Raw genomic sequence first — 26,433 nt, forward strand, 5'->3', positions numbered from 1 at the left:
ATGGCTGTGCTCTTTCAGTGAAATTCAAATCCATTGCCGGCAGTATCCTAAAATGCCCAATACAGACATAACCTGTTGTTTTGTGACAGGTCTAGGAAGATTTTGAATGGTGTAATGCGATCGCTAGAAAGAGCTCTTGTTCCATTTGTAATGTCATGACCTAGATATTTTACAGTCGTTTGAATTAATTGCAGTTTAGCCTTTGAAACTTTATGCCCATTTTCTCCCAGGAATAATAGTAATTTTTTAGTGTCCTGCTCACAATCGTCTCTGTAGTACTGCATAACATAATATCATCTACATATTGTATTAATGTACTACCTCGGTCTGGCCAGAACCCTTCTAAACTTTGAGCAAGCGCTTGTCCATACACACAAGGGGCTTCAGTATATCCCTGAGGCATGACAGTCCATGTCCAACGGCGGTTTTGGAAAGTAAAGGCAAACCAAAATTGAGAATCAGGGTGTACAGGGACAGAAAAGAAAGCATTGGCTAAATCAATCACGGAAAAATAACGAGCAGAGGGAGGGATTGCAGAAAGAATAGTGGAAGGATTAGGAACAATAGGGGCCCTAGGAAAGATTGCAGAATTCACTTGTCGTAAGTCTTGAACAAAGCGCCATGAACCGTCAGCCTTTCTTACAGGTAAAATAGGGAATTGACGGGGAATATCTAATCGAATAATCGCACGCGTTCACAAGATCAGAATGTACGGCGGAGATGCCAGCCTCTGCTTCGGGGACAGAGGATACTGAGCACGTGCGGGCGGAAGGAAGATTTCGGATAGACCACCAGAGGCTCACAATGGGCTATCCTTCCATAATCATTCTTACCCTGAGCCCACAGTGAATCAGGAAGCATAGAGAGCCAAGAAGGGGAAGTAGTTTGCAATGAAAAAACAGAAAAGGAAGTGCGGCACAATGCACGTGCACTAAAAATCAGTTTGAAGCACAACTTTAGTTATCAAATGGTCTGAGGTATCAAAAATACCTGATGCCACCTGTAACCAGTCTGTTCTATTAAGACATTGTTCTACCCATGGTCCGATTTCCGCCCAATGTACAGTGCTTGATTTAGCTAAAGAAATATGAGGCACTGAACCACCAAGATAGAAAATATTCTGTGAGTATGTGAGATGAACATAAGCAGCAGCTTTTGTGGATGAAATAAAATACAAGGAATGTGAAGGGTTTCGGGCAGGTACCTGAAGAAAGAAAAGATTCCAGCCAGGGGTGTCTACTTCTGGGAAATATTGAGCAGTGCAATGTAAGGTGTCAGGGGCTTGGAGATTGGGAAACAAGCAGGAGGGAAAGGAGTGAAGGGCTTTAAGAAGGATGGTGTGTGGGGAAACATTTCATTGAAATGGAGAGAGAAAGTTTTGTCATGAGATCCCTTCCTAAGAGGTTAACTGGACAGAGCTGATTTAAAAGAAATCGGTGTGTTAAAGTGGAATCACTGGAATGCAGCTGAACTCGAAGAATCTCTTGAGGCAGGGACCTCCTTCAGCGAAAGGGTTGAGCGTGGCTCCTGTGTCCACGAGGAAAACAGTTTCAGTGCCATTCACCAGCCAGCAAAGTCAATAATGGATCAGTCTCTGAATTATGGGTGAGCAAAGGCAGTTGAAGAGAAGGGCTGGGAGTCCCTGATTCCTATGTCCATAGCGAGATAAGAGACCAGTCTCTGCCTTTCTTATACTTGTCCTTAATATTATTTTAACATGTTCCCATTGCGTAATAAAGGGACCTTCATCCTGGCCCGAGGCAGCCTCGTTCCACTGCCACGGGTTTCCGTTATGCTGTCCATGATTGACAGTGTCCCATGTGGTGCCAAGCTTTCTCCACAGCACCTGAGTCCATTCTGTGGCATTAGGCTTATACATATCATACAGCTGCTGTAATTGTTCTATGAATTTTTTAAACACACCGATGACTTTGGGATCAGGCAATTCGGACACAACGTCCTTCAGCTCTTGAATGTCCCAGTTACGATGTATCATTACAGTAGTGGGGTTATTAGCTCCTGCAGGTTGCATTGAATCATGTCGGGGGGTTCTGGGATCTCAATCAGGGGGCACTCGAATAAGGGGCCTGTGGGTTTGGGGGACTTTAAGGGGATTGAAAGGTGGTGTTTTGATTAGGGGGCTGAAGGAATAGGGTTTGACTTCTAGTGCGTTGTGAAATGGAGGTTCTAGGATCGTGAAACCCACCTGCGAACCCATTACGTTACTTTGTCATTCCCGGATCAGTGTGTAATGAGGGATCATAATGATATTCTTCAAAGAAACCAGACCCCAAGGGATCATCTTTTAATTCTGGTGCGGTGGGCGCTGGAGGTGGCGGAGGAGAAGGTGGGGGCTGTGGATGTGGATGGTGTAGGAAAGGTGGAGGAACAAGTACGGGATATAACAAGTCTTTTTTTTTCTTTTTTCTTTTTTTTTTCTCGCTCTTCTTCCACTTCTCATTCGACTGCGGTCCCGAATCTGCTTGCACTTTCTGTAAAGCTATAAATAACTTTTTTTTTCCTTCTAGTTTTAACTTTCTGCAGCCAATAATTCATTTCTGTACTGCCTTTAAATTACAATCTTTAATAACCAACTCCCATCTGTCATACATAACACGGACCTTTGTTACAACATCCTCGTACATTTCTACATACAACATCCTTGTGCATTTCTACATAATATTTTTCTAATTTCCTGAATTTCACTTGCGTCTCCTGTCCTTCCAGTGTCCATCTCCCCTCACTTTGCTTATTCCATTTCTTACACGCCTTCTTTAAAATCTAACCCCGTCTTTTTCTCTATTAATTTTCTAGGAGACCCATTTTTTCTCGCCGTCTGTTGATCCCCCGAAAATAATCCTTCTAGCATTAAAAGACTTTGAACCCTCGAGGCACTGTTTGGCAGGCTTGCTGTTATGTGTTCCCATTTTTCCCTTGCTTTTTCCTCCCGATTGCTGTGACAGATTTATTCCCTCTTGTCGTGTCCTATTCTCACTTCTGTCTTCAATGAACTACTAGTTTTTCTGAGTGTGCCACTCACCCGTTTCTAGTGTTCCCCTTAATATTCCCAGAAGTGGAATACCGAAGCTTTTCCTACGTTACTGTCACAGTGCTCGGCGAAAGCAAGTATTTATTTCCAGTACGTACTTATTTATTATTCCCCTTGTTTTATTAAACTGTTATTCCTCTATTCTATGCTCTATCCTCTGTCCAATAGATTTGTCCGTGTTTATGGGTTTGCCACGCACTGGATCACGTCCTAAATCCCCCTTTTTATAATTCCCAGAGGATAGTGTTCTATACTATCTTTCCCAACAGCAGTGACTTAAAACAAGGTATTTCTTTTCCGTTTACTATTCCCAGTCACTTTTTATACTCCACAGCAAGCCCGCCTCCAGTTTTATCTTTTTACGGAAACCCCCGATGGTACTTACCCCAGCCTGGGTGTTAGTCAGCTCTGTCAGGAAATCCTTCTCAGTCACCGTGGTTGTACCAGAAGGAGACCGGGGACTCCTCACGCAGGAACCGTCTCAGGACAGGGCAGTCCTAACTTTTATCGGAGCTGCTTACTCTGCTGCCGGTGTACACTGTAGCGGCAGTCTACTTCAAGAAGACAGATCGCTGAGGTCTTCCCGCTCGACGAGTCAGCCGGCCGCCTCCTGCCCCACGTCTGGGCGCCAAAAACTGTGGGCGCGTTTTCTATATTATCGTTTCTTGTGACTGAAGACAGAGATATTAATTAAAGTTAGTAAAAATCTTTTATTAATACACACCAGGCAAGGGTAAGATGACAGAGAAGCACAGTCCTAGGACACCTGCCCTTCATCTGCCTCGAGGGGTCGGTATCCCAAATCTTTTATTGGGCCTTTGTCTTATGACTTTGGTTGCACATGAATTTCAAACCGTTACATCTTACAACATTTTGCTTGGATCAGCATTTACCACATCCTTTAAGTTCATCAGTTGGTCACTTGTGGTTTTTTGTTCGTTAGGAGAAACAAGTTTGCACTTGCACTATAAAGACAGGTTCTGCGTGGCTCTATCATGTATACCAGATTGATCAAACTGATCAAACTATTTATTATTTTTCCACATCATTCAGGTAGGAAGAACTCGTTCACACAAACACGCACACACGCGCACACAGACACGCACACCATAGTAACTTTTTGGCTAAGTATACATATGAATTCTATACTATTACAAGTAGCCTTTACGGTTTAACCATGAGCCCATCAATGTGCTGATTAGGCCTAAATATATATGCTCGGCGACTTTCCTTTTTTGGGTAAATATTTATGTTTGCTGAGCCATACCTATTGATGTGAAAGGTGGTGATGATTACAAGGGTTCACAGCTGGATGTGGACCCATGAACATTTCAGTGAAAAAATGACACGACTAAGCTATTCCTCACATTATTTGGTAAGCGATCTCAACGTCTTTGTAAAATTATTGTTAAGTAATTGTGCCTAATTTGTTATGCAGGGATTTAGTGTTTTTTTTTTTACAATTTACGTTTTGTTAAGTTCTCATGCATGCATCATGCAGCTACTGAATTGCGCAATTTGATCTGCTGTTTAGTGCACCTCTTCAAGTGCGCCAGCGCATATTGCTGTATGTTTAAACTGCGTTTTAGAAGACACTTGACTAAACTTTATTTACGTAAACGCGAAGAATGTCTGAAGTACATTCTTACAGTAAAATCATACATTTCAGGAAATTAACTTGGATTATTTGGTGAGTCCTTAATCAGCTTTGCTACTTTTTATATGGTGAACTCACCGCAGTGACACAATGATTAACAGTACTCAAAGATAATGTTGAAAAAAGCGTCTGTTAAATATGCCCCTGTTTAAGGTTGCCATCAAACTCTAGAAAGAAAGACATTTCAGCTTATAAATGAAGACTTTGTAGAACGCATTACCCTATGATAGCACAATTCAACTTTACATTATTTTATGGTCTTTTAGAAGTGACTTTTGGTTTTGGCAAAAGTTCATGGCAATTTCAAAGTAAATGTGTACACTGGCCGACTTATAGTCCTAGTCATTCTCAGGTTACTCCAGTACATAGGAGCAGAGTGCAAGAGCCTATAATGTTAGAACTGGTACATCACAGCGCATGGGTTCAAGAATGTGGAAGGAAAAATGGAGTACCCAGAAAAAAAGCACAGAGACATAGGGAGAACATATATACTCCACACAGAAAATCAGGTGCTGGATTTGAAACAAGCATGCTGAATCTGTGGCAGTGCAAATCAATGTATGCCGTGGTACCTCCCAAGCTAAGGGTATATTAGCTTTTCTTTTTTACTATTGAAATTTTCTTAAATTAACAGCATTCACACTTACAGCCTTATGTTGACTGCTAAACTGTCTAAGACCTATGGAAAATAATATTATGATAAAAAAAACAATATAGAATAGATAAAAAATTAAAAAATACTTGTTTCCTTTTGCATAATTTATTTTACATTCTCTATAGATTTTTAATATTATATGGCAGCCCAGAGCAATATTCTTTCGGGGGACAATAATTCCTACCTCTGTCTATGTGTGCCTGTGTATTGGGGTTGTGCTGAGAAGATTAGTAACACATTTGACTAATATGAATATTTTTTGCAGAGGGAGTTAGATACTGTTGTCAGAATGTGGAACAACCATCGGATCAGGCCAGGTGGGAGTGGTCGTGATTTATTTCACGGCAGAACTTTTCTCATGTACCAAGCACCAGAACTTTACCAAGCACAGGACTACCTCCATCCAGTTGACTATGACAAACTTGATATAATTGTAGAAGAGGGTGTTTGTATTTGGAAAACTGGTATTCCCTGTGATCCAGATCTTCATGAACTCTGTGTTTTGCTAATGGAGGAACACCACCTTGAATCTAGTTATACTGCTCTTGAGGCTACTAGGCTGTACAGAGAACTTAGGTAAGAGAAATATTGTCAGAACCAGAATAGTCAGAACCCCCTGATGTACTCACACCAACATACATAATAATATGTCCGTAAAGGATCTTATACTCACTGTTTTATTTATGTCTGTTTCTTTTGAGTGTGTATGTTTCCTTTAGATTTTTTTGCTTGTTTGTTTTGCTACTATGGTTTAACCTTTTGCTATTGATAGATTTCAGGTAAATGACCTAACCTTGAAAATTTTGTTGTGTTGAACTTAAGTGTAGTGTATTTTGGGAAAGCTGAAAAATGAATGAACTATAACTGTTTTCAGAAAGAGTTCTGAATTCATCTTTAGTTCAATTGTTCAGTTTGTGGCAAAAATTGAACATTTAATTCAGTTGCTTTCTGACACTTTTTGTAAAGAGCCCAGCTCATTTGTAAACATGGACATTTTGAGAGAAGCCATGGACATTTAAATGAAGCTGGCTATTTGCATAGCTGCTGGACACCTGTAAAGGAGCTCAATCTACAGCAAGAAATCTTTATTTTAACTTTTTACTTTAATGATATATAATTAATAAGTAAGGAACTGGGCCATCTAGAAACTGACATCTGGGACTGAATAAAGATGCATGAACCCACCCAGATTGTATAATCTTTGTATTACTTATACTTGTTTTTATTTGTTGTCATTAGTTATTATGCACAAAAACGTTTTTTATTTGCTGTCATTATGGAAATAAATCATTTTAAATAAAAGCTTAACTCGGTGTCTTTGTCCAATTGCTATTAGGAAGCTCAGTGCTTCGATTAATCATTCCTTAGCTACAGCCCTTTAAGGGTACAAAGGACACTTCTTGGAAGCCTTGTATTGGTGGTAAGTTGGGTTGAATTAAAGGTTCAGCAAAACAGTTTGCCATGGTGGTCTGTAGAGTTGACAGTGAAGGTAACAGGTAACAGATACATAGCTGATATTGACATTTCTTCCTATCCCCCAAGAAAAAAACCTAAAACTTTAGTTAGTACATTTTGTGTTAGGTGCATACCACAGGCGATCTTATAACACAATAAAACACAAATATTATTTTCTTTTTTCCCTTCTGCTGATGGCTGAATGGAGGACAAGCTGAATTTGCAGCAACCTTCTCTTTCAGACATCTGAATGAATGTCAGCAGCATGCCCAAAGTGCAGAAATAAGTTATTTTACTTCCATTTTTTTTAACTTCACTCTTCTTCCTCCACTTTTTGTTTTCTTTGTAATGCCCCATCACTCAATCGGCATGTAAATACATATCTACACTACTAGACAATCTGGTCACTGAAAGCAGTTTGGAGGTTAAGGCATAGAATTTTCTGACATATTTAAATCTGAAAACTAATATTTGAAATCAATATACTCACCCTATTATTTGGAGAAATAAGATATCTGTAGATTAAGTGTTTATTTTTGTAATAAAAAACAATAAAATGCAAATATAAAACTAGAAAAATGTTTTCTCCTCAAATCTTGTTTTCCTCATTACATGACATCATATCACACAATAGACCTGCAAAAAAGAAAAGCTGTTAAATGTGAAACATTAATGTACTGTACATTAAAAAAACAAACTCATTTTCCAACAGTTCCTCTGGAAAAAAATGTGCACAAAATTCAAAGATCAAGCAACAGAAATACAAATATGAATTAGATGGACAAAATCCATGTGAACTTTATGATGAAATTTTATATTAATACTTAATAATTACATCATTTATGTTGTTCTACAAGAACTTTTGTGTAAACAAAACAACTTGCTTGATCTGTAAAGGTAACAAAATGCAATATGTAACAAAGTAATGCATTAAAGAGCATTATGTTGAACTATGAAGAATAACATTTAGTAGTTTGGCTCTTGTTGAAGGAACTATGTTGCCTTTGTTGCAATGACAAAGAAACAGAATGCATATGTAACTGATCTGTGTATAAAGTACCTCAGGAAGACAGCATCCACTATAAAACATTTGGAGCAGTATGTTAATTATATTTTAGACACCTGTAGCACAGTTCAATGTATAATTGTGCTCCTTATTTGATGTACAGGCCTTCATCACTGCAGTATCTTATCATGTGTCGATTCTGAGGTCTTCAATTGATCAAAAATTTATTATACCATATCCATGACCCATATTCCACTTTTTAACACAGACAGAAACTCTGACCTGAAATCTGAGAAACTGCTGTAGCTGCATGCTAGTTCCAGGGCACAACTGCAAGTATGGGCTACTGGCCGTCTAGTAAATTCAGACATGTCCTTAAATGTAACATTAATGGTCTTTGCCAGAAAAACATCAGACCCTGTGCAAAAGGAACAGTCCAATCTCCTTCTGATCAATCTCTCTGACAAATCTTAGAAGGTGAAGAGATGTGGTCCTCTCAATTGGTGACACTGACTTTGGAAACTGGATGAATTTTGTGATGTTTCTTGGCTTTGGTTGAAGATCATCCAGGATCTTTTCCTAGTGTCTTCCCACTCAAAGACTCTCCTATACCTTTCAGGACTGGCTGCCAGCACTTTCAACAAGGTCAGCAAGTTTTCTTTTGTTGGCAGAGAGGTACAGTTATGACTGCTCAGAATGGTAAGAAGTTCTTCCAAATCAGCTTGACGGAAATCACTCAAAGCCTCTATCAGTGCATCCTTCTCGGTGGGGCTAATGGAGTTGAAAAATGCCTCCATTAGATTGCAGGTATATGAAGACATGGAAAGAGCTTCATAAAGAAATGGTGGAGCAAGCTGAACAGGTAAGTATTGAAATCTCTGCCACCCAAAGGCCAAGATTCAGGCAACAGCTTTCCACTCCAGTTCTTGATAAGCGTGATGCAAAGTGGGGATTTTATATGTGGCTCCACATGTTCTTGTTTCATAAAACGTGCCCCAGAAGTCAGTAAGACAGTCCATAACAAGCCCATGCCCAACTCCATTCTCCAACTGTCCATTTTCTAGCACACTCTCAAATGTTATATTAGCATATAGTATGTTCTCATCTGAAAATGTCTGAATCATGTCAGACACACAATGAACTTTGCGAATAGCAATGGTCTGCTTCTCAGCTATATTCTCTTAATTGTCATAGAAAGATGCAGATGAAGTATTTGGGGAGGCATGGTTTAACCTTGCTTCTGGATTTATGACATCAGGTACTACTGATGGGCTCCCAGGTGAAGCAGCTGAGTTGCTATTTGTGGGTGTATGTTCGGAAGGTTGCACTTCAGTTACAGGTTCACCAACAATGTCTATCATATTATGGAATATTCTGCAATCTGTGTTATCACCAGCAGGGCTGGAAACCCCTTGCTCAAAGTCGAGTTGAGAAAGATCCAAACGTCTTACTGTCTACCACACTACTTGGTAGCTTATGCCAAGTGTCTATGGTTCTTTGTGTAAAGAAAACTTCCTAATATTTGTGCGAACTTTACCTTTAACAAGTTTCCAACTGTGTCCCTGTGTTCTTGATGAACTCATTTTAAAATAACAGTTTCGATCCACTGGACTAATTCCCTTCATAATTTTAAACACTTCAATCATGTCACCTCTTAATCTTCTTTTGTTTAAACTGTAAAGGCTCAGCTCTTTCAATCTTTCCTCATAATTCAACCCCTGTAGCCCTGGAATCAGTCTAGTCACTCTTCTCTGGACCTTTTCTTGTGCTGATATGTCCTTTTTGTAGCCTGGAGATCAAACCTGCACACAGTACTCAAGATGAGGCCTCACCAGTGCATTAGAAAGGTTGAACATAACCTCCTCGGACTTGTACTGCGTACATCAAGGTGCTATATAACCTGACATTCTGTTAGCCTTCTTAATGGCTTCTGAACACTGCCGGGAAGTCGATAACTTAGAGTCCACTATGACTCCTAAATCCTTCTCATAAGGTGTACTCTCGATTTTCCGACCGGCCATTGTGTATTCAAACCTAACATTTTTAATTCCTATGTGTAATTCTGTACATTTACTGACATTAAATTTCATCTGCCACAAATCTGCCCAAGCCTGTCTGCGATCCAAGTCCTTCTGTAATGATATAACGGATTCCAAATTATCTGCTAATCCACCTATCTTGGTATCATCTGCAAACTTAACCAGCTTTTTACTTATATTCCTATCTAAATCTATACTAATAAAAGGCAAAGCCCTCACTGACTGACTGACTGACTGAGTGACTGACTGACTCATCACTAATTCTCCAACTTCCCATGTAGGTAGAAGGCTGAAATTTGGCAGGCTCATTCCTTACAACTTCCTTACAAAAGTTGGGCAGGCTTCATTTCGAAATTCTACGCGTAATGGTCATAACTGGAAGCTATTTTTCTGCATATACTGTAATGGAGTTGAGCTCGAAAGCCGTGGGGGGCGGAGTTTCGTTTGACATCATCACGACTCCCACATAATCACGCAGTATGTAGAAAACCAGGAAGAACTCCAAAAACTGCTGAAGAAAACATACATTATATAATTAAGAAGGCAGCGAAACAATTAGAAGCGAGCGAGTGACATATAAAACCATATTCAGCGCTCACGTGAACTGACGCAGTGCGCAGACAAAAAGCAACAGTTCCAAAGAGTGCTGAACAAAAACCGAATTACACTGACCGAAATACACATAGACAAACCACACGCCGTGGCACAATAGTAGAGGCTTTGCCTCTAGTGCTGGCGTCCGAGGTTCGATTCCCGAGAGGGGATGCACTGAGTATGTACGCGTGCTTCCCGATTCATTTTAGCCTTGCATCCCCTTGGTTTGAGACGTATGAAAAAATATGCGGTTAATGCAGAAAGACAGATCACCAATTAAAGCTTTAGGAATAATGGATACTTTATTCGCGATCAATGATTGTTTTGGTAAAGCCATACTCAGTTTATTCATTAGATGAACGGTAAAAAAGTAAGAGCGAGGGGAGGGTAACTTATTGAGGCACACAGGCAAAACCTCGATGTACTGTAGTGCGCGTCAACTCGATCTGAATTGCGCGATCACATTTGAAAAAATATACCTTTTCAAGTTCTATTTAGTCCATATGTGTCAAATTCAAGGCCCGCAGACCACATCCGGCCCGGCGTGTAATTATATCCGGCCCGCCAGATCATTTTATATATTATTGTTATTAATGGCCGGGGATATGAAGCGCTGGTAACACAATAAACTACAGATCCCATAATGCAGCGCTTCAGCTGCCTTGCCGAACACTTACCGCGTTAATCAAGTCTAGCTTATGTTCCTGCAAGTTATTGCGAAGCTAGCCCACACGATGCCGAAGAGAAAAGTTGATTCTGAACATAGAGCCTTTAAAAACCGATGGGAGGCTGAGTATATGTTTACTGACATTGCCGGTAAACCCATGTGTCTCATTTGTGGAGCTAATGTGGCTGTAATTACAGAATTTAATCTAAGACGGCACTATGAGACCAAACATCAAGATAACGAAGAGTTAAAGAAGAATCTGACACTTCAGCAGACGTTTTTACCCGTGCAAAATCACAAAGTGATTTCAAGTGAAGCTACTTTTATGGGAGACACAAATCTACCAGTGCAACCTGCCCCACTTTCCCTGTTGCCAAGTAATGTTGAACCAACTCGGCACTACGGTGTTCCCAAATACGCACTTTGCTGATAAACTGAGCGCACTGCGCACTGAGTTCGCACGGCGCTTTGGTGGCTTTGAAGAACAAAAAAAGAATTTTGAGTTGTTTACGCAACCCATTTGCGTCGATGTGGAAACTGCACCTGTGCAGATTCAGATGGAGTGATTGAGCTGCAGTGTAATGGCACACTGAAGGCAAAGTACGATACTGCACGGCCCACACAGTTTATTCACTCCATTCCCGCAGAAATGCTCCAGCTCCGTCTACATGTGGTTCGAACCTTGTGCATGTTTGGTACCACATATCTGTGTGAGAAGCTCTTCTCAGTCATGAAGACTAACAAAACAGCACACAGGAGTCGCCTCACTGATGAGCACCTGCAGTCCATCCTGAGAATCTCCACAACACAGAACCTCACACCAAACATAAACGAACTTGTTGCCAAAAAGATGCCAGGCGTCCGCTCTGATAAAATGACATAAGAGCAAAGACAACTGAATGATTTGATTTGTTATTGCTGAAAAGAACAAATTTTATTTATATTTCCAGGTTTTGTTATGCACCATGTTCATATTTGAATTTGTCTAATTTTGACAGGATATATTTTTATGGAGAGCAAAATCTTTTGGGATATTTAAAATTTAAGTTTATTTTTTATATAAAATTACATAAGAGTAAAGAAATTTGAATGTTTGTTCTTTTGCGTTTACTTTATTTCTAACTTGTATAATTTAGACAGGATATATTTTTATGGAGAGCAAAATATTATAACTTATTTAAGGTTTGTGTTGATTTATTCCGGAATAATATTCTGTCAACTAAATAAAAATTCTTTCTATTTAAAATTTAAATAGAATTTGAACAGATATCTGATAGTTCATAATATCCACGCAGACTTGCACGTAAGAGCGGGAGTCATCCGTTTTAACAAACAGCATATTGCACTGATACAAAATTATTTAGGAATGGATAAATAAATTAAGATTTTGTACAAATAATGTTTTTCATTTTTCTTCCTTCATGGATTCTGGCACCCCAGCAACAGCTGCTCGCACCCAAAGACTGTGTATATATATATATATATATATATATATATATATATATATATATATATATATATATATACTGTATATATATATATATATATGTGTGTGTGTGTGTGTATATGTATATACGTAGATATGTATGTATATATATATGTGTGTGTGTATGTATATGTATGTGTGTATATGTAGATATATATATATATATATATATGGATATGTATATATATGTTTATATGTGTGTGTGTGGCCCAAGCACTGCCCCCTGCTGGTCACCACTCTTAACATCGGCCAGTTCTGATGAGGTTCCTCACACCATCACCCTCTGCTTCCTGTGTCTGAGTCAATTCTGCACCCATCTAAAAACATCACCCTGAACTCCCAGTTCTTTTAATTTGATGCCCAACCTCTCATGTGGCACCTTATCAAATGCTTTCTGAAAGTCCAGATAAATAATCTCATCTGCTCCACTTTGATCATATCCTTTTGTTGCCTCCTCATAGAATTCCAGCATGTTAGTAAAACACCACCTCCCTCTTCTGAACCCATGCTGACTGTTCAGAATAACTCCTGTCCTTACCATTTGTTGCTCAATCTTATCCTTAATAATTCCTTCCGTTAATTTTCCTGTGATGCTTGTTAATCCTACTGGCCTATATTTGCTTGGATCTGCCCTGTCACCCTTTTTATATAATAGGATGATATTTGCCATTTTCCAGTCCTTCAGAATCTCTCCAGTGCACAGTGACTTCCTAAAAATATGTGTCAAGGGTTTATATCTGCACTCGCTAGCCTCCTTAAGAACACGAGGATAAATATTATCTGGGCCTGTTGATTTGTTTGATTTCATCTTATTTAATCTGAGCAGCACTTCTCCCTCTACAATTTTCAAATCCCTCAGTACCTCCTTAGTAGTCCCTGTTACCACTGGGAGGTTATCCACTTGCTCACTTGTAAACACCTCAGAAAAATGTAAGTTTAGGCTATTTCACTGTCTGTATCTTTTAATTCCCTTTACTATTCCTGATGCTCTTCACCTCCTCCTTGACTGTTCTCTTACTATGTAAAGAATTTCTTGGGGTCTTCTTTCGCCTTATCTGCTATATTCCTCTCCAACTGTCTTTTAGCCTTCCTGATCTCCTTCTTAATGGTTGCCCTCATGTTCTCATATGCACTACGATTCACTTTGTAGTCATTAGTCTTATATGCCTTATACAGCAGTTTTTTCCTTTCCTTTTACTTTTCTAAATCTTTATTAATCCACCGTGGAGTTTTTTTAGTTTCATATTAATTCCAAATTTAGGTATGTATCTGTCCTGCATTACATGTAAAACATTTTTAAACCTGTTCCACTGCTCCTCGACTGTCTCCACATTTAAAAGCTTATCCCAGTGTATCCTACTTAGTTGCATCTGCTCAAAATTAGCCTACCAACGTTCAACTTCACAATTTTGGTCTTTGCATCAGTACTCTTACAAAATACTGAGAACTGGATTACATTATGGTCACTTGACCGTAGTGGTTCAATCACCTCTACACCCTCAGTTCTATCCTGATTATTACAGAATACTAAATCCAGACAGGCTTCACCCCGTGTTGGTGCTTTAACATGCTGTGTTAAAAAACAGTCACTGATTACTTCTATAAACTCTTGCTCTTGTGCTCTTCCATCTGCAAGGTTATCCCAGTTAATATTTGGATAATAAAGTCCCCCATAACTATAATATCCCCCTGTAAACTTTTCCTTTTTGATATTACTAAAAAGACGTGTGTTGAAGTTACTGTCTGAATTGGGTTGTCTATAACACACTCCTAAAATAAGGCCTCTTTCCCTATTATTTTCTAGGCAAGGCCACATGTCCTCACTAAGATGGGGCTCATAATCCAACTAAAGAGGACTAACATTTAAATTCTGTTTGGTATAAACAGCAATCAAACCTCTTTTTCTCTTCTGCCTATCCTTCCTAAAAAATGTGTATCCCTCTATATTACACTCATCCCCATCTTTGTTATTTAGCCAGGTTTTACATTATTGCTATAATATCATAATTATGCTCTGTTACATACAACACAACTCACTTACCTTATTTTTGATACTTCTAGAATTAAGGCAAGCTATTTTTAATGTGTTACTCCTTCTATATTTAAATGTTTGCTTAGAATTTACATTACCATGCATTTTTATTTCTACACCATTGTTTGTTCTTCCATGTATAAATCTAAACCTGGTCTGTCCTAAACTTCCTGCCCCCCAATTCCCTAGTTTAAACAATCCTCAACTAGCATACACATATGCCTCCCCAATACATTGGTGCCCCTTCAGTTCAGATGTAACCCGTCATGGCGGAACAGGCCCCATCTGTTCCAAAAGGAGTACCAATGCCCCATAAACCTATACCCTTCTACCCTGCACCAATATTGGTACAAGGAATTTCCACCAATAAATTGTAAAGTCTGGACATAAACCAAAATAATTATTTACCTCAAAATCACACTGGGTTGCTTTAACAGGAGTTTAGTGCAGGCCTTATGACAACAGGAAACAGAAACGTACAGTATCTGCAAAACATCAGCTACCTAGATGTGCAACATCAGAGTACTTCTACTTGTGTATGCTAGGCATGTGTATGTCATATACCCTATTATTTATTAACATCATGGTCTGGTTTAAAAATAAATAAATAAATAAAAAGTAAAATGTACCATACATAACACCTACTACCATGTTTCATCTAGACAAAACATTTGGACATTCCCACAGGTTTTGTTGTTTATGCTATGCAAACCAGCAAACTGGATTTGAACTTAAACAATGACAAGGTGACAACAGCTAACTCTTTTAGTGTCTGTGAACTGGAAGCTACAGTCCTTTATTGTAAAAAGTTTCTCAGTGTTAGGGGTTCAAAAGATAGATAAACATTGAAGTAATTTTTTGTGCTGCTGTGCTCAGCAGTGACATCAATGAACACAAGGATACCAGTTCCATCAGCAGTTATACACACCTAAGCCATAACAGAACCCACACCATGCTGAACAGCTGATGATTTGCTTGTAGAAGGTATTGTTTGTTCCTTCCACATAGTTTGCTTTCTGGTACAGGTTCTTTGTTTTTTTCATATGACACCAGGAATCTGACTACAGATTTTTAACATAATCTTTGTTGTCTGTTGCCTGGCTTTTTCGTATATTTTTTATATTCTGATTGTGAGGCATATCACATGTTTGCATGTGGTGAAGCTTAAGTGGTTGTGATTTAAGTAGGTGGCTTGTCTCCATTGCTGACAGATTATCTGTTTACATCCGGGCAAAAGTTAGAACAATGAAGGTGAAGCAGAGCAGCGCCAGGGAAGATAGATGGAAAGGGGCTGATGATATCTATGGGTCATATATGCTACTTAAGATATAGTTGACCAAAAAGGATCATTAATCAAATAATACATATGATGACTTTATTATTATTGTTATTATGAATTATAATAACAATATTATTATTATTATTATTATATAAAATGTCTTTATCATTCTTCTCCTACAGCTGTCAAGCTTTGCCTGACAGACCTTTCCAGGGATCTTTCACATATCCTAGCATGGGCTGCATATGAATTTTGTTCTGTATCATTCGTGGTTTTGTAGAAATTTGAACTTTTGTTCGACTTTTTTCCTCCCATAAGAAGCAAACTTATGCTGAGACAATATAATTTCCATCTAATGCTTTTTTAAAATTCTTTGCAGCCTTTGAGATATCATGACTCCAGACTGTAAAGGCTATCTCACACCATATGCGTCTGGCGGATGACACTTTGCGTTCTAAAATTTGAAATCATGACGTTCAATGAAGGAACGCACTACTGCTCCAGTTTGCCGTCCATGGACGGAACTGACAGTAGTTATGACTTTCAGCACATGATTTTCAGCACTGTTCAAATCTTTAATGAGCTATTCACAATATTTCCCATAACAGATTTACGGTAAATTCATTTCATTATAGCCGTCACTTAGCTAGTTAACTTAATAAAAGTCGAATGTAAAGTATGGAGATATTTGAAATTGACCTTGTCTTGTGCCATTTAGTTTAGGTTCTCCTCCGGTATCCCTCTGTCTTTAAGCGCAATGATGAATGGATCCATGGTGTGGCTGAATGAATAAAAATGCAGTCTTAGTTAGCCGCTGCAGTTTGCCAGAATGCAAACCAAAGCAGACATACAACAGTTCATCTAATTACACAGCTGGCAAAATTGCATGATGCAAATAGACTTACATTTGTGTACGTATCACAGGAGGTTTCTGGTTACTATCGTTGTCATCAGATACTGTGATTTATGATAGCAAGCCCGCCAGGAGCAAAGGTTAAGTTTCGTTTCTTCGAGATCGCAATAAAATGATTCCGTTATCTCAAGAAAACAAAGTTTGTTTTCTCGAGATCTCGATACAATTATTCCATTTTCTCGAGAAAACAATTTTAAAAAATAGCGATATAGCTCGTCATCTCTCGGCTTCCGTAGCTCGGAGAAAACCCACGTGAACATAAAAACAATGTGCAAATGTAGCCGGCCCTCAATCTGCCACCTGTTATTCAGCCACTGTTATGTGTTGTTAAAAGGAAGCTAAAAGAACCACACTGCTATTTGGTATTTGTTCAGCAAGAAGTCTAAATAGAAGTCTGAATGCAGAAAAATAAACAAACAAGGTATAACTATACATCATTATATAAAATTACGTTTTACAAAAAATAAACAACAACAACACCTTTGCTTCAAGCAAAACATATACTCCATGCAAACAACCTGAATAGGATAATACAGAAAAACAAACAAAATAAACAAACACAAAAGCAGCCTGTCAATTATATTGAAATGTTAAATGAACGTCATAAAGAAAAAAATGGCAAATATCTCTTGTTTCATCACTTTCACACAACAGAAAAAATCATGTTTTACATACCTGTGCACGGCCAGACTGGGCTCTACAGGGAAGAGAATACGCAAAGTTTGTAAGGAATGACATAGGGGAAAATATCAAAAATGTACATATAAAAATACATAACAAAACTAACTTTAAACAATTTTATCATAACTTTAATTCTATATTATTAAACAAATGAAGGGTTTTGGGATAATTCAACAAGTTAAATAAATCCCAATTACACAAAGTCCACACAGATACCATTATTCAAGTATAGCTCTGGGTACTGTTATACTGTGTCACTCTGATTACAACTAATGGATATTTTCATTGGTGTTCAGTACTGTGCAAAAAGTTATTTTATTGAACCTTGAACCGTTAGTGCCGTTGCCTTTCAGTTTTTGTAGACTCTTCTAAAGACGCGAGTGGTAGGTTGACTGGTGGCACTAAATTGACCCTAACTGAGTGAGTGTGGATGAGGGAGTGAGACTATCTACAATGGACTACTGCCTTGACAGGGGCAAATTATGTCCTTGTCCTCAGTACTTTTGGGATAAGCTCTGGATTCCTATAATTCTGCATTGGAAACAGCAAGTTCGGAAAATGAAGCGGTGGTTAATTATTGATTCTTCAGCAGAATAAAACAAGCAAATAAATAATATTATACCTAATCCCATTTAGATTTCTCTGTTTTGAGGTATTCTTCATACATCCATCCATCCATTATCCAACCCGCTATATCCTAACTACAGGGTCATTGGGGTCTGCTGGAACCGATCCCAGCCAACACAGGGCGCAAGGCAGGAAACAAACCCTGGGCAGGGCGCCAGCGCACCGCAGGGCGCGCACACACACACCCAGCACACACCAGGGACAATTTAGAATCGCCAATGCACCTAATCTGCATGTCTTTGGACTGTGGGAGGAAACCGGAGTACCGGGAGGAAACCCACGCAGACATGGGGAGGACATGCAAACTCCATGCAGGGAGGACCCGGGAAGCAAACCCGGGTCGTCCAACTGCGAGGCAACATCGCTACCCACTGCGCCACCGTGCCACCCCCTGCTTCATACAATATACTATAATAATTTTTAGGTGCAACCTCTCCTCTTATTATTATTATTAAGATTAAACGGAATGCAAAGAATTATTTATACTGCAATGAGAGGTTTAATTTCCACCTACATTTTAAGAGTTTTTGCAATCCTCTTTAATATAGTAAGGGCTAATTTCCCATTTATAATTTCTCACTGGGTCTCTCTTTTACTTTCACCACTTTTCCTGGATTTATTATCAATAGGGTGAGAATAACACATTCCATCATCATTTACAAGCAAATCTTGTTTGGTTTCAAACGCAATAGCTTCTAAGGCAAAATGATGATAATAAAAATAATAATATAAGTAATAAAACAGCCATGTGCTCTCACTAATCCTATAAATACACTGCATCCAGGGGAAGGTTTTTTTTTTTTTTGGTGAATCATTCCTGAAGTTGAAAATTGTTTTGATTTTGTGGAGATTTAAATTTCACAGTGTCCCATATGATCATTCAGTAGATGACAAATAATAAAGCTGTTGGCACAACTGGCTGTTGTAACATATGGTACACGCTTTCTGTATTTAACAGTGTCAACACTTTAGTACCAACGAGAATGTTTTATTTTTCTGCATTGAAAAAAGTATGTCATTCTTGGCAAGAAACCCTTAAAGAAAACAGTATACAACTTTAGTTTAATAATTTCCTGGAAATGTTGATGTGTTTACATTGCATTGAAAATTGAAATTTTCTTCTGATTTAATAAGAAGTGAAATTACACAGCACTGGCATAAGAGCTTTAAAAATTGGTATCAAGTGCTTGTAACAATTTGTGATATTGTTTTTTCATGTTTAGAGACAAGTTCACTGCCCAAAAACTATTGTGCAGACTAGTTTAAGTAGCAAATAGGCCAAATGAGCAATTCATTTGATACAGTTCACTGAAAGAAAGAATACATTTTAATTAAAATTGTGAGCAATGATTTCCACAGCTGAATACAGTAGACATTTATCAATACACTATTTTTAGCTTTTATTTTTTATTCCTCTGTGAAACTGTGTCAGTCTTTTACTGTTTCTGAAAACTTATGTTGCTCTTTTCATGTTTCCCAAGTGAGTTATAGCATGGAAGCTAGAGAATGGTGTGGAATTATGTTGCATTCTAACAACAACTATTGGAAAAGAATTGAAGGTCGGCCCCAATGTGCTTCTGCCTTGGTTTGGGAGAACAGGTTTTATGACCTTTCAACAGCAACTATACTATAAAAAGTATTTGGCAGCCCAATTACTCAATGTAAAACAAAGGTCTTGTGCATGGAATTGGAAACTACTGCTAACACAGCACATCCACAAAAATGTCGAAGTGTTACGAGTATGACTGCCTCACTTAACTCTGAAACATCAAAGCTGTACTGTACTTACTGTGTTGTCCATAGCCATGAGATGTACTTTGCCTTGTCATTTCAAGAAATAAATCCTCAATAGTATCATTAGGGGTAAGGAAAAGCAGTTTGAATTGGAATTATATTGCATGTTAGCTCCTAACAAAGCATAAAAAGAGTTAAATGAGCACTTCCACGTTATTGGCAGCTTGAGCAGGGTAATTGAAGTTCTACTGTTTAGAATGCAGGTTAAGAGAAAAGGAAGCAAACATTAAAATTGAAGAAAACTAATAGTTAAACCAAAAAGTGTAATAATTTACTTTACACAATAAAGGCACCTTTCTGAATTTCATACAAGAGTTAAAGCTGCACTTAGTAATTCCTTAGATTCTGCACAGGGCTGGAGTAAATAACTCAGCAAATGGCAAGCTAAACAGAAAGAATTAGTTTAAAATTAAGTCTTTGGTTGGAATGAAAAGGTACAGCTACTTTGTTTGCCTACGACTTCAATTCATGACATCTGCACTAGAATACAGAAGAAAATTAATATAGCATATGACTCCTGAAATTGGTAAAATTCATTAGAATGGGTGTAAAATAAGAAGAACAAACACAACAAAAAGGTTTTGGGTAACCACCCCGTATACTTGGCAATCAAGCAAAATTTGAGGAATCAGTATAAAGGTCTTTATAAATGTGAGTCCAAAACAGAACTGAAGTACAAAGTGAAAACATGGCCGTGATATAGTCGGGTGACTGGAAGAGGTGGGTTCAGAGGGACCGGAAGTGGAAATCATCTCTGATGGAGGATCGCAGGAATCATCAGATAGACCGGTTCTTTCATTGGATTAACTGGCCCAGCACTGACTCAGCTGTGGAATGGCCAAAAGGGAGTGGCAGCTTGATGGCTAAAGTCTCCAGGACTCTGCATAAATACAAATCGTATTATGTGATCTATTGTTGAATTCTGCTCTGTACTTGTAATATTTCTATTGCACTATTATATTGTATTGAGGATTAATTGTGCTCTGTTCTGTGTATTGTATTGTATTTATTACCTTTTTTGACAGCCAATGCATGCCCAACCTACCTGGAAAGGGGTCTTTCTTTAAACTGCCTTTCCCAATGTTTCTTCCATTTTTTCACTACAAGGGTTTTTTTTTGTGAATTTGTCAAGACCAGGGGTCTCAAATACTTTGCTTGCAAGCTACCGGTAGCTCGCAACCTCTTTCCAAGTAGCTCGCCAAAGGGTTAACGAATCCTACATAAATTTGAAAACTTGATTAGTCAAATTAGGGATGGGCACTCTTTCCAAAAAATCATCACGATCCACAATCTGAATTGCAATTTATCTTTTCAATGTGGCATACACTTAAAAGAATATCCAGACTCAAGACCTAAGTAACATTTTATTTTAAATATCAAACAAACTTCAAATATTCAATTCAGAATTCAATTGTTCTCTCGTTCGCTAGCTAAGCGGAATTAAGGACCACACACCGAAGCTGGCAAGTGAGTGAGAAAGACCCATCCCCTTGGCCGGCTGCGTGTATTCTGCACAAATACATTGGTACCAAAAGCGAAACTATGATGCACAACGAAATGAGAGAAGTCGCAAGATCAACCGGAGTGTTCAAGCAAATTATAGAAATCAACCCAATCTAAATCCGTTAAGTAGTTCTCTCGTGAAAAGCAGACAGATTGACAGACATTGGATTTTATATATTATATATTAGTAAACCTTTAAAATAATGTGCAGTTAAAGTCTCAACAGCATTTTCAGCATTTCAGGAAGATAAATATAAGAATCTTCACCAAGCAGCTTTTAAAATGTCTGCTTTGTTTGGGTCTACATATTTCTGTGAGTCTGCCTTTTCTGATATGAAATCAAAGTTCAGAACAAGACTGACAGATGAACATTTAAATGACTCCATAAGCGTGAACCTACAGTAAGTGGCTACACTCCACCATACACTCTCTTGTTGACTCCTTGCAGTGCTAGTCATCTAACTAACAAAAAAACACATCACAGATGCAACTGGACATGTGAATACTCTTGTGAAGTGAAACAGTGGCATGTAACAAAATGACAAATGAATAAGGAATATCTGTGTATTTGTAATTGCATTGTTTTGTTTTGACAGCATTCATATTTTAATTCAATAGTGTGAGATACACTAGAAAATGCATACAGACATGTGTTTGTGCATATGGAGCTCGAGTGAATTCTCTGCATTGCTACTTTCCACTCCTTTTCTGATATATTGAGAGATCTTTTTCCCAGTGTCCTCTTGGATCTTTGAAAGGGAGGGATTGTAAAATGATTTTATATATTGTAGAGATGGTGTCTAAGTCCTTGAGATTGAGCAATATTTTTTTCAGCATGGATGAGGGTGCAAGATGAGGAAAATCTGGAAGGTTTTGTTTAACAAAGTTTCTGATTTGAAAATAGTGAAAGAAATGTGTAGCTGGAATGGTAAATTTGGAATGTAATTGTTCATAGGATGCAAAGATGTTGTCTATATAAAGATCTCTAAGCAAGTTTTTTCCACATTTTTTCCAGATATTAAAAACTGCATGTTTGTGAAGGTTGAAAGAGGTGGTTCTCTTGCAGAGGTGCCACAGATAGGAGCTTCTCCATCTTAAAATGCTTTCTACATTGGTTCTAGATTCTAAATGAGTGGAGCAAAATCGGGTTATTTGTATATTGCAGATATCGTGTGTTTATTGGAGCACAGAGCAAGGAATATAAGGAAGTACTGCAGGATTTTACTTCTTGTGGTAATATGCACTACTGGCATTACCATTAATTAAATGAAATTAGTTTAGCGTCCTCTGCTGTGTAAAGAGGGAGGCTTTTGTTTGGAGGAAAAAATGTATAAAGAAAGGAAACTTACCTTTTTTCATTTATATAGTGCAGAAAGACGTCTTTGTTGACGATATTAGCGTCTTTTGGGGAGTGTCACAGCGGGTCTCATGTAGACTGGAGAGACAGCCTTGCCATTGACCGGCCGGGATGGCATTGTCGGTACCCCACTCCTACACGCGTTTCCCGCGACCTCATTAACTCTAAAGGAGTAAAAGAAAGTGCAAAGCGTCGTAGTATTAGTTTACCGCGGTCTAGTAAAGGGATCCCTTATTCGTAGTTGTCTGGGCTGTAGCTCAGGGGAAGGAGGAAAAGAATAGAAAGTGCTTACTTTCACTTTATGGCAGAAGTGCCGTTGGCGTCTCAGAAGCCGGCACAGCTATACGCGCGCGCCGGCAGCTCCATTTTTATAGTAATTGTGTGGGAAAGTAGACGCCGCTTTTCGCAAACGTGTTCACGTCATCGCGTACCTCGGGAAGGATGACGTACGGCTGTTTAATTGGTCAGCGTAGGGCGCCGAATACAAAAGGGAATCGTGGCCTCTAGAGGGGGTTCTTTCTGAATAGATCTTCTTAGAGAAAGGTACCTGACAGAACAGCATTACGGCTTGTGCTTTGTTTTTGTAAATATTTTTTCATATAAATATCTCTTGAATAACTTTGGTGGAGGTATTTATTGGGTTGTGGTTAGTGGTGCACTGTTTATTTTTGTATATACACTTTTTCTATATTTTTGAATATTTTTGGGTGAATCCTGTATTATACACTGTTTGGAGGAGCAGCTTCCTGACTTGGATCACTGTAGAGGAAGACAGCTTCACATTTTGTTTTTGTGTATATATTTGGATTTCATTAGTTTGTGTGTATTTTACTTTTTCTTTTGGGACTTTCAAGTAGCACTGTAAATATTGTATACAGTCATTTCTGGGCTCCATTTGATTGTTTTTGTGTGTCCTTTGCGGCATTGGACTGTGTTTTAATATATAAATTCCAGAGGACATTATTTTGATTATTTTCTTTAAGTGCACCTGTAAATAAAACCTTAAAACCTCACTTTATTTTTCAAAAACCCAACCCTTTTTGTGTCTGTGTCTCCCTGTCTTACACCATCATCCTGGTCACGCTCGGTCCCACATACTAGACACCTAGAGTGTAGGCTGGTGATTCCAATTCCCACTACACGGGGTGTCACACTTCTATTGCGGTTCATGCCTGTGTATGTTCTTCTATTTGTGTCCAGGTTTTTATCGCCTGTATATTTGCTGCCCAGTAATAAAACTGGAAGTTAGGTAGAGCCATGCCGCCTTCTGCCTTTTGTCTTTGTAAGGTCGCTCTTTTGATGAGTGGATGTTTTGAATTCCAAATAAATTAGGTTATTGTTGAATCTAATTGACTAAAGAATGATTTATTAATGTATATTGGGATTTTTTGAAATAAAAAAAGGAGTTTAGGAAGAATATTCATCTTAACAGTGTTAATTCTTCCAGCTAGTGTGAGATGAAGGGTTGACCATCTATGCAAGTCTTGTTTAATTTTTTCCATGCAGACGGCGAAATTTTGTTGATATAGAGCTTTATGTTTACTTGTAATGTTTACCCCTATGTTTACCCCATGCCCTGTTCTGCAATGATAAAAGGTAGGGTATCTAATCTAATATTATATGCTTGAGAGTTCACTGGAAAGAGTACACTTTTATTCAGATTAATTCTGAGACCAGAGATCTTTTGAAATTCTGTGAGTGCTGCTAAGACTGTAAATGGTGAGCACTTCTGTTGGTCTGCGGAGGAAAAAAGGATAAATATTTAGATTACAGCGCCAAGCCCTGGTCTGGCAGAGGAGTACAATTTTTCGAGCCCTTAAACTGTCTCCCATACAGATGTGTATTACATGGGACAGCCACTAGACCTACTGGTATCTCCTGTAGGATAATCACTGCTCTTTCATAAGCTACTAGAACTTAGATGGGGAGCAACTGTTTCTTTAGGGATTTTGTGTCCTTTGTGTCCATGGGCATGGCCATACATACGTTAAATGGCTTTGGTAACATTAACAAATTGAAGTCTAGTATCTTTTAGGTTACGTCCCATATCAACCATGTCACATCCCAAAGGACCTGCTGCTTTTCCTCACACCTAAAAAGTGAAATGAAGAAATGAGGAAAAAGAGGCTGATTATTCATTGGCATTCATGAGGTAATGAGAAGATTGGAAGACATGTTGGTAAGAATTAAACATGCAGCAGTTGAGCAGAAATAGACATTTCCAAAAAGATTATTCTATTGCCTATTTTTGTGTTACATGTTACTCCTCTCTGTGTTCCTTCACAAAATGTAAAAAAGTTTATGAATGTATATCAAATGGATAGAGGGTAGCAACATCAGTTGTGACCAGCTGATGAGTTTTTGGACCAGGACTTAATTACAATAAAGCACTAGGGAACTTCACTTAATATGCAGAAAGTCCTTCAAGTGAGTACAGGGCATGGTGGAGCTCCTTTGCTGTATGTTTTTGCTCCTTAGGAATTGTGGGCTGAGTGGCTTGTTTGGTCCTAACTTCTTACATTCAATGTATGTAGAATGCAAGTCCAGGAGAATCTGCAGCTAATACAGGGAGCCTTCTATAGATGGTCATAGCACAAAGGCCTTGATGCTGAAAGTAGTTGAGAAGGGGACATCATGTACTGTAGCTGACTGTGAGCTTAAATATTCTTCAGTCCATATTGCTGTTAAGTTTGGAATTTGTAGGTGACTATTAGAAAAAAGCTGTTGTTCCTGTGCAGTATTTGTGAAAAAGTGAACCAGCTGCTTCATGTGACAGTCAGTAAAATCTTGAATTTAGGTAGTGGTTGTGCTTTGTACACATTATTCTAATTCTATGATTCTACGAAAGACAGTGACCGGAATAATATAAACACAGAATGCAGAGGAGGAGCTGCATTTTTGTATGACACTACTTTTTTAACAAAACAAAGTCTTAAATTTTTCAAAAATCCAAATCTGTTGTATACCTTCATATAGTTACTAAGTACAACAGAGTTTAGTCATGATGAAAAATAATGATTTGTGAGTTTTCAGCAATGCTGATTTTGCTACTGTTCAGAGTATGGTAGAAAAGAATGACTGAGGAGGCTGTACTTAACTTTTACTGTTTCTGTTTGGTAGATATTTATTCAAGTCCATTAAATAGTGAGGAAGTTATAATTTAACATTATGAAATATTGCTACTGGTTCTGTCTCTTATGGAACTCAATATGTTCAATATGGAACTCGGCAGCAAGTGTTTGACCCACCATTCCAATGCAACAACTGTACATGCTCTCCTTGTTGCATTTCTTTTTTCTGTAAAGATGTCTACCTGCCTTAAGGTATAAATTGTGCATTATTGACAAATTTATTAATATTTTCATGTTTGTCCTATTGTTTTTTACTTTCCTATAATAAAGCTATTCTTTGGATTTTGGGATGGCTCATGAACATTCAACCATGCCAGCGTCAGTCAAAACCTGTTCTTATTCTTGCAATCTCAGTTCGGGGAAAGCTGGAAGAATGCACACTGGCACGTTGTTCTCGCTAAATAAAATGCCTTCATTCTCCAAAGAAGATTCAGGAATTCTAGACTGTCAGTCTTCAAAGACAGAAGCTTGGCAGAGAGAGAGAATCAGTGTTATGAACAATGCAGAA

General features: G+C 38.3%; 1 long non-coding RNA gene across 2 annotated transcripts; it reads right to left on the reverse strand.

Moving 5' to 3' along the window:
- Positions 1-3,564: 3,564 nt before the first annotated feature.
- On the reverse strand, positions 3,565-22,827 carry LOC120537114. Of its 2 annotated transcripts, XR_005635262.1 has the most exons (5): positions 22,787-22,827; positions 17,508-17,529; positions 16,619-16,700; positions 7,307-7,452; positions 3,565-3,720 (listed from the first exon to the last, which is right to left on the reverse strand). It is a non-coding gene; the product is annotated as an uncharacterized LOC120537114 (long non-coding RNA). The 2 variants fall into 2 exon arrangements; XR_005635261.1 differs by lacking the exon at positions 16,619-16,700.
- Between the last annotated feature and the right edge of the window lie 3,606 nt (positions 22,828-26,433).

Source organism: Polypterus senegalus, chromosome 10, assembly GCF_016835505.1.
Source record: "Polypterus senegalus isolate Bchr_013 chromosome 10, ASM1683550v1, whole genome shotgun sequence".
NCBI lineage: Eukaryota > Metazoa > Chordata > Cladistia > Polypteriformes > Polypteridae > Polypterus > Polypterus senegalus.